This window comes from Nuphar pumila, chromosome 9, assembly GCF_984573655.1.
Source record: "Nuphar pumila chromosome 9, dmNupPumi1.hap1.1, whole genome shotgun sequence".
NCBI lineage: Eukaryota > Viridiplantae > Streptophyta > Magnoliopsida > Nymphaeales > Nymphaeaceae > Nuphar > Nuphar pumila.
In genome coordinates this window covers 95,144,842-95,159,925 of record NC_143257.1, presented here as the reverse complement: position 1 = coordinate 95,159,925, position 15,084 = coordinate 95,144,842, and the positions used below count along the sequence as shown (strand labels likewise).

Genomic DNA, 15,084 nt, shown 5'->3' with positions numbered 1-15,084 from the left:
TATGGGGCATAAAATTTTCATCTTCGGTTCTAAGCTTGTGTTTTCCCAACATCCTTGAGCACCTACCGATATACTTCGAACTATGGCCCTTAGTACGTGATAAGCAGCCCAAATAAGTGGCTCAGTTGTGAGGCTTTGTCCCGAACTATGGTTCTGGAAGAAAGCCTAGCAATGTGAAGACCAGGTAGAGATAGGTAAGGTGGTTTGAAAAAATGATCACATGCAATAAATGGAGAGAACAAAAACCTAGAGAGATAAAATTTTGAAAATCTTTGAAGAAGCATACATTATTTACATTCAGATCCTAAATTGAGGAGGGTTGTGTGAGACCTAAGTCTATGTGAGCATGCAAATATCTCCTCAATATGGTCCTACCAAACCATGCCTAGTCTATATGTAGTTCATGTCAGCTGGGTCAAAATCTAGGCTCCTAGGTTCACATGATATTAAAAGTAAAAGCTGACATTTTAAGAACACGATTTTGATAATGGAGCTAAGACAAGCACATAATTGATCAAATGAGGACAAGTCCCATCACGGTTGTCAAACCTGTTATCGTCGCAAAATTTTTCCCTTCCCTACTGGAGAGAGGGGAAAGATCTGGTGAGTCAAACTTGACCAAAGTTTGAAAATGATTTTCAAAATACTCGCCTCCATTTTGAAAATAGCAGAAAATCCGTAGGATGGAGCTCGCCTGTCGGTACGATATTCGACCATTCCTGGCACCTTTAGCAGAGGTAATCAAACCAAAGATCAAAGAGTGCTTAGCTTAACTTAATTACCAAAATTGATATCCTATCCTACATGCACAGAGAATTCAGGCATGTGCTATGAAAATTTGTAAAAATGCATATTGGGAAATATGATGTATGCTTCTGAAAATGTCTTGGAAAATGAAAAGAAAATATTTCAGAAAAGGATGGGAATCGATTTCTCAGAGAAAATCTTGATGAAATGGTTTTTATGACCTTGAGAAAACTTTTGAAGACTTAAGGAAAATCGACTTCTCTAATTTTGGAAAATACACTTTAGAAAGTCGTGTGAATTCAGAAAGTGAGTGAAAATCCTTGGAAAACAGAAGGAGTTTTGAGAAACCCTAACTATGGGAAAACAAACAACTTTAAGGAAAATCACCTCTTGAGAATCCAACTTTGAAAATCGATTTTGATTTTAAAAAATCGTTGGAAATTCATGGGGAATCCTTTTAACAAGGGAAAATCTAATCTTTGGGAAAATTGAAGTTCTGAGAATACTAGCTTTGAGAATTTGAAAATCAATTTGGGGATCTTGAAAATTCACTGAAAATCCTTTTTGAGAATCAAATCTTTAAGAAAATTGAAATTTTAAGGAATTTCAAGGTATCTTTTGAGAAATCGATTTTCTTAAAATAGGATTTTCTTGAGAAAACCAAAATGAACATAATTCCATGATGCAAGCTAGCTTAAATGAATGAATGCAACTTTTGAAAGATATTTTGAGAAATTCTGAGAAAGTCACTTGAAAATGTGCATCTTAGAATTGAAATAAGGTAAATCCATTATATATTTCCGACTATGGTCGCAAATATACTAGGAATTTAACTTATTTAATTCTAAAACATTTTGCAAAGTGTGAAATATGCTATGACTTTTGAAAATAGCCTAATAGTGTAGGCTCAATGTGGCAAATACGAAGATGATGAATCTAGGTCTCATCCGTATTCTAACTATGGCCATAAATATGGATTCCACCGAGTTCATCAACTCCCTAAGAGCTGGTGCATGTGCCATTCGTGTTCATCCATAGTAATTTTCAAAGAAGATGCATGAATCATATATCAGGATATTACAGAAAGTAAACTATATGCTATACACCCTATTATAAGTATAAAAGTAACTCTTATTCCAGATTTTCATTTTACATTTACATCACCAAAATAAAAGGAATAAAACAAGAAACTCAACACCTCCTTTTGAATATCCCTGCAAAGCTAGAAATTGGATTAGTCACATGTAATTTTTTCCAGATTTTTTTTATAATATCCAGAAATTAGCGAATTTATCTAGATATAAACCTAATCTTATGCCTCCTTGATATGAATATGATTTGAAATCATGGAAGTGCAAGAAAATAGGATAAGAAAGATTTTGAAATTCGGAATTATGGTCAAAATGGCCAAAATACCCCTAATAACAGGATTGTGACTTTGAAATTAAAGTTTTTGAAGGGATTTTGATAAAATGTGGGAGTTTTGAAATTCAAATGATGATGAAATTGAGGATGGAGCATGATGCTATGCTGCTAAACATAATAAAGTACTAAAATCAGTAATTATTCTGAAAATTTTGCCAAAAATATGAATTTCATTTTCGTCTCACGCGAATCAGGGTCCTGCGAGAACCCTGTTTTGATAATACAACTAAATCGAACATCAAATAAATGTAAAATCCTGCCAAATTCAACATGGGTAATCCTATCATCCTCAGAAATGGAGTAGTACCTAAAATTGGGTTTTCAGGCATTATTTTAATATGAACTTTTGAATAAAAGCCTAAACTAAACTAAATTTTGCCTGCGGGTGCGAACCGAACGCGGTCTTCAATAGAATAGCAGAGTAATTCACCACAGAAATTCTTGAGATTTTGCAGGCTGCTAGAAGATGTAAAAATAAGCAATTTCGGCCTTTACAACTCCTGGATCTGATCTACGATGACTTCGGTAGCACTGGTCCAACTCTGACATGTATGGATTTAACAAAATTTTCCATAAAACATATAAAAAAATAATAATATGCTACCAAAATTTCCGAAAATTTAAGAGGATACTTCTGCTATATAGATAAGCAATTTTTATTAATGCAAACTCGACATTTGACTTCTTGACAGTGAAGATTTAAATATGACAACTGACTCATGAATCAGAGGAACAGGAACGAATAATGAAACCACCAAATTATTCTAAAATTACTGGAAAGCTATCAACTCTATTCTAAAAATTATGAAAATTTAACCTCAAATAGTAGACATCCCGAATATGAATTTTTTCTTTTACATCCTCTGATTAATAGTCACAGATTGAGAACTACAATCGACTTAATTTGATCCAGATCTCTAGGGACTCGTATCTGGCTCTGACACGTTGCCATTGCCTTTCGATTTTTGACAAATAGTAAAACTTTTCAAAAAAATCTGATAAAATCACATCAAATACTAGTCTAAATTCTAAGACGGCTGCATTTTTTAGATTAGTAATCGGATCTTCTATGAGTGAGATATAGAATTTAAAATCCGAGACCCGAAACACTTAGCATTTTTTGAGTCTAAAAACCTGGTCCAGAATTTTGAACTTTGAATAAAGCAAATGATTTCAAATGATTCTGAAATTTTGCAGGATATCAGGAACAATCATATGCGTATTACATGATTTTTTGGGGATTTTCTGAAGAAAATAAAAATATGAAATAATGAGTGGACTGACAACTAAAATCAAAACTCTACATAAATGTGTGAACACCCCAAAATTTTCAAAATCTTACAAATATTCTCTTTTGCCCCTGATTTCATTTTCTAAGTAATTGAGTCACTTTTAAATCTAAATTCCATTTTATTTCTCAAATTTTACTGAAATTAAATTCATTTTATATATCTGACTCGATTTCCGATCCAGATCCAATATTAAAATCCAAATCTGAGCTTCACTATCCAATTTTCATATTAAATTTTACAAAAATACCAAAAATAAATTCTAAAATGTTCAGATAGTCGAACCAATATCCACTTGTTTTCGAGACTCTATATTCCTTGGTTCGAAGTTCAAAGCTCGAATATTTCTTCAAAACCCCGGATCTAAACCCATTTTCTGAAGAAAATTTTAAAAATAAACCCGAAATATCATAAAACCCTTCTTTTGTAAATATTTGAAAATTTAGTTTTAAAATCTCTTAGTTTTAGAATTTTTATTTCAAAAACACCAAAAAAATAGGAAATGCAATGAAAAAAAGAGCAAAAAAAAAAAATCAAAATAGAAAATACAAAAAAATAGTTTAGAAAACCCTGATTTGTTTATCCTTCTTAGTGAAAACCACTCTTTTGAAAAAACTTATTTTCAAAAAGCATCAATCTAAAAATTTAAAAAAATATCAAGGACCAAATGCAAAGAAGGCCTAACGGCCTTCTATTATAAAACAGAGGCCGTGGCTCCCCTCTTTTGCATCCATTCCATCCATCTTCACCCCGTCATTGCTTCACACACCCCTCTCTCTTCTTTACGATCCACTGTTTTTCTCACCTTTCTTCATACATCTCATTCCCTAAATCCATTTTCCTCCTCCCCTCCATCGATAACAACGATTCAGCATCAGGAGTAAAAGGAGAATTCCTTCCTCAAAAATTCAAACGGCAATCGAAGGCAAGTAGATCGTCCTCTTCCCTTTCCTATCATATCCCCCTTTCTGATGTTTTATTATATTTGTTTTCTTTTTTTTTTATAGGTTTTTCTTCTACCCTTTTACTTCAGTTTTCTATAGAGATTTCATATTGACATATTCTCCTATTTTGAAGTTCGTTTTTCTTTAAAGCATTGAGGGTGGATCAACCTGCATATAGAAGGGACGAACCCCCCCCCCCCCCCTTGTGCAACAACAACGGAATCTCTAATTCCAACATCCGATTTCTATTTTCTCTTCATTTTATTTATTTTTTTTGTCGGTTGTTCTGAGTTTTTCTCTAATTTTTTTTCTCTCATGTCTGGTATATCATAGTGTCGCATAGTTTTCATAAATTTCCTTTTGGGGATTATTTATTATGTTTTCGGCTTCTTGTTTATATCCTCCATCTGGGATAGCATTTTTTTTCCTTCTATATTGCGTTCATCTTATCACATTTTCAGTTTTTGGTCTATTCATTATACATTTGATTGTGTTCAAATACGATCGGATTGTATATAGATTGCATATACTTGCTCATTACAAATTTTTGTTTTTGCAAGCATCTATTTCCTGTGTTCTTTTATTGGTTATTATTTAACTCTTCTTTATGCACTAAACTGTAGTGTCTGTTAGCATTACTCATTCTCCAGGAGACATTGTCCGCTCTAACTCCTCTGGATTTATGGGTTCGTCATATTGTTTATGCAACCCATGTCTGGATTCATCAGATTGGATATCGATCCCTGTCATATTCTTCCTTTCACATTATATATATCTGCTTAATCATTTTATACAACATATAAGATTCACATCCCATGAGAGTTCGTCTTGCATCTACCCTGTTCGTGGCTGTGATATTATCTTTGTTTTTATCTCGATACTTGAATTGTTGAAAATCTCTTGCGATGTAACCATGTTTTGACCCCTGCAATCGACTGGAACAGAAAACATTGCATTGATTTTATCATATTGATTATGTCAGCCCTGCGTGATTCATGCTAGTGACCCACCGTGTGTATTGAGTTCAATCTATACATACGTCTTCTGTCATTTTGAATTTTTTTTATTGGTTGAGATTTGCTGCCCATCTCTTCCGATTCGTTAAAACACAAGCCAGGGCCTTTACAATATGAATCGACTTGAAGGAGATCTTGGGGTCCTTAAATACAAAACCAGATACTACCAAAGGAGCAATAAATGCCAAATCTGCTCTATTCAAAAGAGAAATGATGTTTTGTCCTAGATGTGCAGGGGGTTACACTTGCCGAATCGAGAAAAATAGCTGAATGATTTCTTATTCTGTCAAAAGAATGCACAAAACCCTCATCTCTTGAGTTTCAACAGAAATATGGAGGCATAGTTCAAAGTTTAGCAAAGAAGATATTGCTTTGTTAATTACAGCAGGATAATCTTCAATTGAGTGTAGGGTTCTAGGCCATTAAAGCTGCATAAAGGAAATGAGCCAGTTGCAGAAGTAGAATGGTTTGCAGAATATGTAAGAGAACTTGTTCCCTCCTCTCATTTAGAGGTTCATTTCTACATAGATGCCCCTTTGCTGGTAAACGTTACTTAAAAGGTCTGGATGAAAAATGGCAAATTCCTGTTGTCAGATGTAGATCATCCCTTCATGTACAACAGGTCATCCTCTTGAAATTTCTAATTTCCGATTTCTGCCACAACATGTTTTCATGATATCTAAAGCAGCTAGCATGCCATTGAAAAAATCTTTGCGCATTGTGATCATTGATAGCAATCCTTTCCTGTTATAAAGAACGATCTTCCTAATCCAAGAATGCATGTTTGAGTTTACACTGGATTGAGATATACCAGAATTCGGGTCTTGAAAGGACAATATACCCTGCCAAATTGACCTCAATGGTGTCACAGTCTCCTCCTCCATCTTTGGAGGATACACAGTCTCTCCATCCTGACCAGTAGAATGAATTGTCTGGAAAGAAAGGGCATGAAGACATGCAACAATTTAATCAGCAAGTGCACTTGGAAAAATTGGATTTAAGTGATGGAAGTAGCCTTTAGGCAAAACTGGTGGTTGGGGCTGATGGATCCAAGTCACGAGTTAGAGAGGTAGTTGGTTTTAAAACGACTGGATGGAACTATTCTTAGGATGCAGTCATATGTACTGTTGAACATGCTACCGAGAATGAAATGCTTGGCAAATGTTTCTGCCTTCTGGCCCACTAGCTCTTTTACCAATAGGGGATAGATTCAACAATATTGTTTGGTCAATGACTCCCTATGAAGCATCAATGCACAAGTCTATGAGTGAGGATGATTTTGTTAAAGTTGTGAATAATGCATTAGCTCATGGATATGGACCATATCCGGGCTCTGGTGCTTTTGAAATCAACATGGATAGACTTTTTTGGTTTACTGGTAGGACAGGATCAACGCTATCTGATTTTGAAGTTCCACCTGAAGTTCATAAGTTGGTTGTTGAGGGGATAACATGCATGCCCATGATTATGTATCAAACAGATCAATACCTATTGGTGATGCAGCTCATACTATTCATCCTTTGGCTGGTCAAAGGGGTCAACTTGGGATTTGGTGATGCACATTCACTGTCACAGGTTATTAGTGAAGGTATCTTGGTAGGAAGTGACACTGGAGGGACTTCTTTATTGAAGAAATATGAAAAAGAAAGGAAGCTCACAAATCTCACAATGATGGCAATCATGGATGGATTCCAAAGGGCTTTCTCAGTTGACATTGCGCCAATAAATATCCTTCGAGCCATTGCATTTCATAGTGCTCAACATTTTGTCCCTCTCAAAAGAAATATAACTTCATTTGCACGTGGTGAGAGGAAATTGCCCTTATTCTTTTGATTGTATTGTCATTGATACTGCTTCCAGGTAAATTGACAACATCCAGCATCCCATAAGAAAACTTGTGCTAATAAGTACTGCAAGTAGCCACTGTCATTACCGTCATATTTCCTATTCTCTGATAGTGATTACTTACGAGTTACCACCTCCATTGTTGTCCCTCTTAGTCTGTGGGCAATCACCACATCGGTCGTTCTTGTCCTTGTGATCAGCCCCTTCAATGTCCATGTTGTCATCCCCTGTCACCTGTTGCTACAACCCACCATATCTTCAATCCCATTTGTATACTCTGCACCTGTATCACCACTTTCACTGCATAGTGGCTATCCACTATTCATTACATTGCAGCCCATCCACCATCTATGTTCTTTTACTGCTGTAATTACAACAAATTCATATTTATTCACTCTACAAGCTTATTCCTTCAGTCCCCCCTCTTTTAGCATTTATTATATAGTACTTCACTAACAGCAAGCCATCACCTTGTTGTTCACCTTGTTCACTATTTACAACCACATTTTGAACAATATCCATTCAACCCTCAGCATGTTGCTACATATGCACGCCATGTTCATTCCTTCACAAGTCACACCTTATGCACTGTTGCATCTCCACTTTAAACTCTTGTAGACCTATTACATCATTACCACATCACCCCCCTCCAATGCACAACATACTTGTTGTTTCCTGCAAGCTATATTGTTCACCACCTGTTATGCTGCATTAATTCCCTTTCATAACTACACTTTATCATCAGCATTCACTGCATTCTCATTTGCTACTTACTGTTTCAAACCTATTGTAAATACTTATTTTCTGCTCTTACTTTTAGATACATGCCCATGCATGCTAGTTCATTAAATATGGCATTTTCCTTCTATATTGCTCATACTAACACTGCTTTTGCAGGAAATACATGGAAAATTGTTATTTTCTTTCATAGGATTAGAGATTCTGGTAATTTTAAAATCAAATTCAATATTGTAATAGTTAGACCATATTGAGAATTCTAGATTTCAAGTACTAGAATAGAATGAATGAGCATGTATTTTCATAGAATTACATGTTTTTCATATCATTTTCTCTTTTTATTTCAAAATTTCACGAATGGGAACATGAATGGCATGTGCACCGTTCCATAAGAGGTGATTAAATCCTAAGTTGATGATTTACATCAATGAACATAGTCAGGATGTGAACAAGACTTAGGATTTTCATCTTTTATGAAATAACATTGGATCCACACTGGATCTCTTTCTAAAAATCATCATATTTTTAAATATTTTCTTCTTTTATCAGAGTTTAACTTAAAATTGACTCAAAATATATATCAATGGCCATAGTCAGGGTATATTGAGAGTTAATTTCATTTTAAAATCTATCAAGGCACCAAAATATGTTTTATTCTTCACCTGAATTTGAATATAGATTATTATATAATACATTTCATGACCGTAGTCAATGATGTATTATATTTTCAATCTTATTTTAATTCATTTAAAGAATGAAATATGATTTTCAAATCCAATTTCAAATTCTTTAAATTCATTCATCATTTAGGATAGAATTGCATCATATTTCCAAAATTCTTTTTCCAAAACTCCAAGTGATCTCAAATATCTTTCTTCAATCTCTATTTCAATTCATTCTTCTTATTTCAAAGATTTAAAATTTCGATTTCAAAGTCCAATTTGACTTTGAAATTTCAAATTCAATGTTATATTCAAAATTCCATTTCCAAATTCAAGTCCAATTTCAAAGTTCAATTTAACTTTGAGATTTCTGATTCATCTTCTGATTCAAAATCAAGTTTATTTTCTTATCTTCAAACTCAAAATCAAAGTTTGAGATTGATTCTAAATCTCAAAATTTAATTCTTTCTAAAGTTTTAAAATTTAATTTGGTTTTTTCAAAACCCAGACCCATCTTTAAAAGTCCCATTTGGATTTTCAAAATCCAAAAACCCAAAGTTAAAACCCCATTTCATCTTGGGTTCCAAATCTTGGATCCAACTCCATTCAGGATCCAGAATTCAATCAAATCTTGGACTTCAGATCCAAATTCCATCTTGGATTCCAGATCTCGAATCCAATTAGGATCCAGAATTCAACTTCATAATTGGTTCTCAAACTTCAGATCCAATTCCCATTTAGGGTCCTAGATCCAGAATTCAAATTCCATCTTGAAATTCCAGATTTCAAATCAAATTCTATTCCCGATTTCAACTTTCAAATCCATTTCCATTTCATTCTAGATTTCAAAATCCAACTTTATCTTAATTCCCAAAATTCCAAAAACCAATTTCGTTTCTCAATTCTATTTGGATCTCTCTAATCTCATTTTGATTTCAAACTTCAAGGCTAGAATTCAATTCCATTTCAAACATTCATCCAGGTTCAAAATTCTAATTTAAAGTCCACTTATGACTTTGAAACTTCCATTTCTTCTCCTTTTATCTCAACTTCAAAATCACTCCTTTCAAAATCCAGATTTATTTTCCCAAAAAACTCTGATTATTTTCAAAGACTTAGAACTTCAAAATATCTCTCCTTATCTATCTCAAGTTCTAAGTTAAGATTCAAATCATTCAGAAGCCATCTCTTCTCTCTATTCATCTCAGAAACACTTGAAGATTTCCAAATCATTTTCAAAAAGAGCATACATCCTTGCATTGCACAAGCATGATTCTTTGTGCATTTAGACTTAGGATAAATTCTTAGATGATATTCTAACAAAGCAAAGAGGCATAAATTCGATCCTTGGTTCAATTACCTCTGGTAAAGGCGCCAGGAACGGTCGAACCTCGTACCGACGAGCGAGCCCTGTCTCCCAATTTTCCCGCAAATATTTCAAAATGGAGGTGAGTAATTTTATAAATATTTTCAAATCAAGGTCAAGTGAGACCCCACAAAAGAGTTCTTTTTTCTCTTCTCTTCTTTTTCTCTTCTCTCTTCTTTTGTTTATTTTATTTTCTCCCTTCAAAAGGGAGAAAATAGAGGTTGGAAAGGAAAAGAGAAAGAAAAGAGAGAGAAACACCAAGAGCGGAAAAATTTTGTGATGATCACAATTTTTCCTCTCTTGGACATCCAGCATAATAGAAACACCAAGTGATGACCATGATGGGATCGGAAAAATAGAAAAATACAAAAAAATAGTTTAGAAAACCCTGTTTTGTTTATCCTTCTTAGTGAAAACCACTCTTTTGAAAAAACTTATTTTCAAAAAGCATCAATCTGAAAATTTAAAAAAATATCAAGGACCAAATGCAAAGAAGGCCTAACGGCCTTCTGTTATAAAACAGAGGTCGTGGCTCCCCTCTTTCGCATCCATTCCATCCATCTTCACCCCGTCATTGCTTCACACACCCCTCTCTCTTCTTTACGATCCACTGTTTTTCTCACCTTTCTTCATACTTCTCATTCCCTAAATCCATTTTCCTCCTCCCCTCCATAGATAGCAAGGATTCAGCATCAGAAGTAAAATGAGAATTCTTTCCTCAAAAATTCAAACGGCAATCGAAGGCAAGTAGATCGTCCTCTTCCCTTTCCTATTGCATCCCCCTTTCTACTGTTTTATTATATTTGTTTTCTTTTTTTTTATAGGTTTTTCTTCTCCCCTTTTACTTTAGTTTTCTATAGAGATTTCATATTGTCATATTCTCCTATTTTGAAGTTTGTTTTTTTTCAAAGCATTGAGGGTGGATCAACCTGCATATAGCAGGGACGACCCCCCCCCCTTGTGCAACAACAACGAAATCTCTAATTCCAACATCCGATTTCTATTTTCTCTTCATTTTTTTTTCCGGTTGTTCTGAGTTTTTCTCTATTTTTTTTCTCTCATGTCTGGTATATCATAGTGTCGTATAGTTTCCATCAATTTTCTTTTGGGGATTATTTATTATGTTTTCGGCTTCTTGTTTATATCCTCCATCTGGGATAGCATTTTTTTTCCTTCTATATTGCGTTCATCTTATCACATTTTCACTTTCTGGTATATTCATTATACATTTGATTGTGTTCAAATACGATCGGATTGTATATAGATTGCATATACTTGCTTATTACAATTTATTTATTTTTGCAAGCATCTATTTTATGTGTTCTTTTATTGGTTATTATTTAACTCTTCTTTATGCACTAAACTGTAGTGTCTATTAGCATTACTCATTCTCCAGGAGCCATTGTCCGCTCTAACTCCTTTGGATTTATGGGTTCGTCATATTGTTTATGCAACCCATGTCTGGATTCATCAGATTGGATATTGATCCCTGTCATATTCTTCCTTTCACATTATATATATCTGCTTAATCGTTTTATACAACATATAGGGTTCACATCCCATGAGAGTTCGTCTTGCATCTACCCTGTTCGTGGCTGTGATATTATCTTTGTTTTTATCTTGATACTTGAATTGTTGAAAATCTCTTGCGATGTATCCATGTTTTGACCCCTGCAATCGACTGGAACAGGAAACCATTGCTGCGTTCTAGATCTTTTCTCAAATCCTTATATGCGTTCTGCGTTCTAGATCTGCATCTGCAGTGGTTTATTCATTTTGGTATATTCATTCTGTGACATATTTCAAACATTGAGCGTCACATTGCATTGATTTTATCATATTGATTATGTCAACTCTGTATGATTCATGCTAATGACCCACTGTGTGTATTGAGTTTAATCTATACATATGTCTTCTATCATTTTGAATTTTTTTTATTGGTTGAGATCTGCTGCCCATCTCTTCCGATTCGTTAAAACACAAACCAGGGCCTTTAGAATATGAATCGACTTGAAGGAGCTCTTGGGGTCCTCAAATACAAAACCAGATACTACCAAAGGAGCAATAAATGCCGAATTCGCTCTATTCAAAAGAGACATGATGTTTTGTCCTAGATGTGCAGGGGGTTACACTTGCCGAATCGAGAAAAATAGCTGAAAGATTTCTTATTCTGTCAGAAGAATGCACAAAACCCTCATCTTCTTAGTTTCTACAGAAATATGGAGGCATAGTTCAAAGTTTAGCAAAGAAGAGATTGCTTTGTTAATTACAGCAGGATAATCTTCAATTGAGTGTAGGGTTCTAGGCTATTACAACTGCATAAAGGAAATGAGCCAGTTGCGGAAGTAGAATGGTTTGCAGAATATGTAAGAGAACTTGTTCCCTCCTCTCATTTAGAGGTTCATTTCTACATAGATGCCCCTTTGCTGGTAAACGTTACTTAAAAGGTCTGGATGAAAAATGGCAAATTCCTGTTGTAAGATGTAGATAATCCCTTTATGTACAATAGTCATCCTCTTGAAATTTCTAATTTCCGATTTCTGCCACAACATGTTTTCATGATATCTAAAGCAGCTAGCATGCCATTGACAAAATCTTTGCGCATTGCGATCATTGATAGCAATCCTTTCCTGTTAAGGAATCCTGTTATAAAGAACAATCTTCCTAATCAAAGAATGCAGGTTTGAGATTACACTGGATTGGGATATACCAAAATTCGGGTCTTCAAAGGACAATATACCCTGCCAAATTGACCTCAATGGTGTCACAGTCTCCTCCTCCATCTTTGGAGGATACACAGTCTTTCCATCGTGACTAGAGGAATAAATTGCCTGGAAAGAAAGGGCATGAAGTCATGCAGCAATTTAAGTAGCAAGTGCACTTGGCAAAATTGGATTGAAGTGATGGGAGTAGCCTTTATGCAAAGCTGGTGGTTGGGGCTGATGGATCCAAGTCACGAGTTAGAGAGGTAGCTGGTTTTAAAACGACTGGATGGAACTATTCTCAGCATGCAGTCATATGTACTATTGAACAAGCTACCAAGAATGACACTGCTTGGCAAAGGTTTCTGCCTTCTGGCCTACTAGCTCTTTTACCAATAGGGGACAAATTCAGCAATATTGTTTGGTCAATAACTACCTATGAAGCATCAATGCACAAGTCTATGAGTGAGGATGATTTTGTAAAAGTTGTGAATAATGCATTAGCTCATGGATATGGACCATATCCGGGCTTTGGTGCTTTTGAAATCAACATGGATAGATTTTTTTGGTTTACTGGTGGGACAGGATCAACGCTATCTGATTTTGAAGTTCCACCTGAAGTTCACAAGTTGGTTGTTGAGGGGATATCATGCATGCCCATGATTAGGTATCAAACAGATCAGTACCTATGGGTGATGCAGCTCATACTATTCATCCTTTGGCTGGTCAAAGGGGTCAACTTGGGATTTGGTGATGCACATTCACTGTCAAAGGTTATTGCTGAAGGTATCTTGGTAGGCAGTGACACTGGAGCAGCTTCTTTATTGAAGAAATATGAAAAAGAAAGGAAGCTCGCAAATATCACAATGATGGCAATCATGGATGGATTTCAGAGGGCTTTCTCAGTTGACATTGCGCCAATAAATATCCTTCAGGCCATTGCATTTCATAGTGCTCAACATTTTGGCCCTCTCAAAAGAAATATAACTTCATTTGCATGTGGTGACAGGAAATTGCCCTTATTCTTTTGATTGTATTGTCATTGATACTGCTGCCAGGTAAATTGACAACATCTAGCATCCCATAAGAAAACTTGTGCTAATAAGTACTGCAAGTAGCCATTGTCATTGCCATCATATTTCCTATTCTCTGATAGTGATTACTTACGAGTTACCACCTCCATTGTTGTCCCTCTTAGTCTGTGGGCTATCACCACATCGGTCATTCCTGTCCTTGTGATCAACACCTTCAATGTCCCTGCTGTCATCCTCTGTCACCTGTTGCTACAACCCACCATATCTTCAATCCCATCTGTATACTCTGCACCTGTATCACCACTTTCATTGCATAGTGGCTATCCACTATTCATTACATCGCAGCCCAGCCACCATCTATGTTCTTTTACTGTTGTAATTACAACAGATTCATATTTATTCACTCTACAAGCTTATTCCTTCAGTCCCCCTCTTTTAGCATTTATTATATAGTACTTCACTAACAGCAAGCCATCACCTTGTTGTTCACCTTGTTCACTATTTAAAACCACATTTTGAACAATATCCATTCACCCCTCAGCATGTTGCTACATATGCACGCCATGTTCATTCCTTCACAAGTCACACCTTATGCACTGTTGCATCTCCACTTTAAACTCTTGTAGACCTATTACATCATTACCACATCACCACCCTCCAATGCACAACATACTTGTTGTTTCCTGCAAGCTATATTGTTCACCACCTGTTATGCTGCATTAATTCCCTTTCATAACTACACTTTATCATCTGCATTCACTGCATTCTCATTTGCTACTTACTGTTTCAAACCTATTGTAAATACTTATTTGCTGCTCTTACTTTTAGATACATGCCCATGCATGCTAGTTCATTAAATATGGCATTTTCCTTCTATATTGCTCAAACTAACACTGTTTTTGAAGGAAATACATGGAAAATTGTTATTTTCTTTCATAGGATTAGAGATTCTGTAATTTTAAAATCAAATTCAATATTTTAATAGTTAGAGCATAATGAGAATTCTACATTTCAAGTACTAGAATAGAATGAATGAGCATGTATTTTCATAGAATTACATGTTTTTCATATCATTTTCTCTTTTTATTTCAAAATTTCACGAATGGGAACACGAATGGCATGTGCACCATTCCATAAGAGGTGATTAAATCCTAAGTTGATGATTTACATCAATGAACATAGTCAGGATGTGAACAAGACTTAGGATTTTCATCTTTTATGAAATAACATTGGATCCACACTAGATCTCTTTCTAAAAATCATCATATTTTTAAATATTTTCTTCTTTTATCAGAGTTTAACTTAAAATTGACTCA

At 35.0% G+C, this 15,084-nt stretch overlaps 2 pseudogenes; both read left to right on the top strand.

Annotated features, from left to right (window-relative positions):
* The first annotated feature begins 6,376 nt into the window (after nucleotides 1–6,376).
* On the top strand, nucleotides 6,377–7,254 carry LOC149828721 (uncharacterized; annotated as a pseudogene).
* A 5,632-nt stretch (nucleotides 7,255–12,886) lies between these two features.
* Nucleotides 12,887–13,765, top strand: LOC149828720 (uncharacterized; annotated as a pseudogene).
* Nucleotides 13,766–15,084: the final 1,319 nt, after the last annotated feature.